At 35.2% G+C, this 3915-nt stretch overlaps 1 long non-coding RNA gene across 1 annotated transcript; it reads right to left on the bottom strand.

The window, feature by feature from the left end:
* Nucleotides 1–1124: 1124 nt before the first annotated feature.
* Nucleotides 1125–2670, bottom strand: LOC137084362 (uncharacterized). Its single transcript, XR_010906749.1, has 2 exons — nucleotides 2456–2670; nucleotides 1125–1419 (listed from the first exon to the last, which is right to left on the bottom strand). It is a non-coding gene; the product is annotated as an uncharacterized lncRNA (long non-coding RNA).
* Between the last annotated feature and the right edge of the window lie 1245 nt (nucleotides 2671–3915).

The following is a 3915-nucleotide window of genomic DNA, read 5'->3' as shown; positions in this document are numbered from 1 at the left end:
GAGCACATCTCTGCAGTCTGAGTGCGATGCACTGAAGCTCACTCTCGCTCATATCTGAGGTAAATCATTAACACCATTACCGCTTACATTACATGTTTTATTGAACTAAATGCATTGCAATCGGCTAAAACGAATACGCAGTTTACTTTTCTAAACAAAAGCGCTCCAAGTCCGTGTTTTTCACACTGTTCGTGTGAATCGCTGCACAGTTCTGCACACACACATACAAAATATCGGCAGTTCAATGGGGGACGCGCATCTCTTAAAGGGGCCGCGTTATATTCCTCCTCCAGGTATGGTGTGGTTCTGGTGCGCTCCCAGGTGAGATACCCCTCGCTGCAGACTGTAGCGCGCTGACGTCACGAATATACGTCACGAATATTACGTATCGCATATCTTTAAAACGCATGCGCAATAACGTGGTGACAGCGCATGCGTGTACTATTTGCGTTTTGATTTCTTGTTTGACGTCCCACGTCTTTAAAATGCATGAGAAAACTTGACTTAATAGGTTAATAAAATGTTAAAAACGCTAAAGTAATAATAAAAAACAGCAAAACGGAGTACACATATCCTTGGTTTTGACCATGCCATCTGAGGTAAAACAATATAATTATAAAGAATTACAGAGTATACTCTGTAATGGCTGTGTATTTTATTTAAACTAAGTGTAGTTTAGATTACAACTCTATTGTCCACGCAGGTGGAAATTCATCTTCACCCTCACAAAAATTATTAATTTGAATTCCCAATTCAATACAGCAAACACACGAAGAAACTTGCAAGAATTACATGCCCCGTGCATTACAAACATATAAACTAATTACGCTAAGACCATAAATAAAATAAGTAATATCACTAAATAAATAAATAACCACCCTTAGTAACATAATGTACATAGATCATTAATTGTATAAAATAATGGCAGATGGTATAAATGTGTTATTTTCACATTATGTTGTAGCCTACATTGTTCTTCTTTATTTTTGTGTATTATATTTTTTGGACAGTTTCTGTTGCTTTGACAATACGGCATGTAAAACATTTATGCCAATAAAGTAGTTTGATGTTAAACTGATTACATACAGTACATTTTCAGTGTCTATATCCCATATTATAACTCATAAGAGTGACAACTTTCTTTTATTTCAAAGCAAAGCAGACATCGCTTTTATCATTATAATTACAGAATTATGTACACATACAGATTATCATACACACATTTACAAACATTCAACCCGAGCAATAGCCCTCATCCTCGTTATCTGGATGAAATCACCACAGGTCTCCCCATCCGCCATCAGGTGCAGACCCGGGTGGGCAGTCCTTGGAGAGTGCAGAGCAAGCACAGTGTCAATGAGCAGGGCACCCGAAACTCTTGTTTGTGTTCTGTGGAAAATGCACACCAGTTCTAGACACCTAATTTAGATAAAATATAGAACAAACAATGTTGAATAATTTTGAAGAAAGGCATTAACATCGTACAGGGTCATACCAGGACAATATTTTAAAATGTATTATTGGAAGAAGTTAGACAAAGATATGCTTGAGTGTTATTAGCTTTGTCTGTAAAGTACCTAAGAGACTTATTTTATTAAGAATAAAAACAAGAGAAAAAAATTCTCAAGACAAACTTTAGATTGAAAAAGCCTAGCCTGAAAGTTTGAAATAGTTTCAATAGCTATGAAGTTTGAAGATTCATTAGTTCAAAGTAGTTTACAAACTGAAAGTTTACAGTCTATCAGAAACAAAAACATGATAAATAGATAGACACAGACAGACATAACAGACAAACAATATATATATATATATATATATATATATATATATATATATATATATATATATATATATATATATATATATAATATATATAATTTTTTTTTTTTTTTTTTTTTTTTTTTTTTTTGGCAAGACAAACATTACAGACAGACACATTACAGACTGGCATGACATGCAGGCAGACAGACACATTACAGACTGGCATGACATGCAGACAGACACACACATTACAGACTGGCATGACATACAGACAGACACATTACAGACTGGCATGACATGCAGGCAGACAGATATTTGATTTGTTTTCAACATAAATTCCCATAATTTTATTAATTCTTTTGAGACTCCAATTTACATTTGCATTCCATGTAAATGCATCTCTGTTTAAAGATATTTAAATATCTATTTGGAAAAACAAGACAAAAATTAGGATTTTTATTTTATTTAATTTTTGCAATGCATGCAACAATCAATGACATGACTTCCTTAATTTAAGTCTTTCTGCTCTATTTTAAGACATCTTCAAAGCATTAATTTGTTTAGAGGCACACATGTTAAACATTAATAAATTAAACATTTATGACGCTCTATATGGCATCCCTAACAATTAAAAGCTGTTAACACAAACACACAATTGTAAAAAACAACATAAATACACTGCTTATTGACTTACTGCCATGGAATCCATACCTTTCGAGCGAACGCTAACATCATCCTCAGGTGATTGAAGTTGAAAATGAATGTACGCGCATGCGCGAATACACAAAAGTGACATCATCGGCGCGCATGCGTATTAAATACCGACGAAACGTCACTTTGCGCATGCGCGCTAACACATTCGTGACGCAATATTCGTGACGTCACCGCGCTACAGTCTGCAGCGAGGAGTATTTGTCCCAGGTCCGCATGACAGCTTTCACATTACCAATTGTTCATAAAAACTGTGCCCTATTCTGAACTAAACTGCCAGTGTAGAAACTCAGAAGACAACAATCTTCAAGATACAGTAAAGCTCCCATCTATAACGGATTGGCACCTCAAAATAATATATGTGTGTGTGTGTGTGTGTGATGGGTAGGTTTAGGGGTAGGGGTTTCTTTCTTCTGTTCAATGCAAAAGATGATATTTTGAGAAATGTTGGTAATCAGACAGTTGGCAGCATGCATTGACTTTCATAGTCTATATTTTTTCCTACTGTGGAAGTCACTGGGTGCTGCCAACTGTCTGATTACCAATATTTATCCTTAAATGTTATATGAATGTCACCTGGACCACAGGTTTTTGCTTAAAATTAGCAAAATAATCTGCCAAAGGGGGGAGAGAAATAGTCTTAATTCAAACAGAAAACAACATAATTTTTCTTACCCCAATGGCAGATTAGTATCTTATTTTAAGCAAAAACTCTTAATTTTGTGTATTTTTCCAAAAACAAGACAATAATTTTTACTTGTCTAGTAAATGTTTCTTAATGTATGAATTTTATATATATTTTGACTAGAAACAAGACGAAAAATACTAAGAAAAGCATTTTTTGCATTAGTGAGTGTGGTGGTGCCTGTTGTGTGTCGCTCTGGGATGGGTGCGTATGGGGCGGGGGGAAATCACAGTATACTCACTACAAAAATCTAGACTACACCACTGTTTCTGACATATTCTGTTGTTGAAACTCCGCCCTCTTCTTGAAAGAACAAGTAGGGCACCAGCTTATTTGCATTTAAAGGAGAATACAAAAAAAACTTTTTTTTTTGCTTACCCACCAAAAAGTGACAATTTAAACAGGCTATAAAACATAATATGTGGGGTATATTGAGCTAACACTTTACATACACACTCTCGGGACATCATAGACTTATTTTACACCTTGTAAAGAGGGGCATAATATGTCCCCTTTAACTCTTTCCCTACCAGCATTTTTTTTAAAAAGTTGCCAGACAGCGCCAGCATTTTTGATCATTTTCACACACAAAATGTTATGGCCTATAGAATATTTTGTTTTATGGATATCTGAGCATGCAATATACCAAAAGCAAGAGCAGACCCAGTTGTTGATGCATGCATCTGCTACATACGATCGCTTGTTTTTCTCAAGTCTTCTCCTGTGTTTTGATCAGGAGATTCTGCACTCATTTTCCA

The sequence above is a fragment of the Pseudorasbora parva genome, chromosome 1 (genome assembly GCF_024679245.1).
Source record: "Pseudorasbora parva isolate DD20220531a chromosome 1, ASM2467924v1, whole genome shotgun sequence".
NCBI classification, from domain to species: Eukaryota; Metazoa; Chordata; class Actinopteri; order Cypriniformes; family Gobionidae; genus Pseudorasbora; species Pseudorasbora parva.
This window is presented reverse-complemented; position numbering and strand designations above follow the sequence as displayed.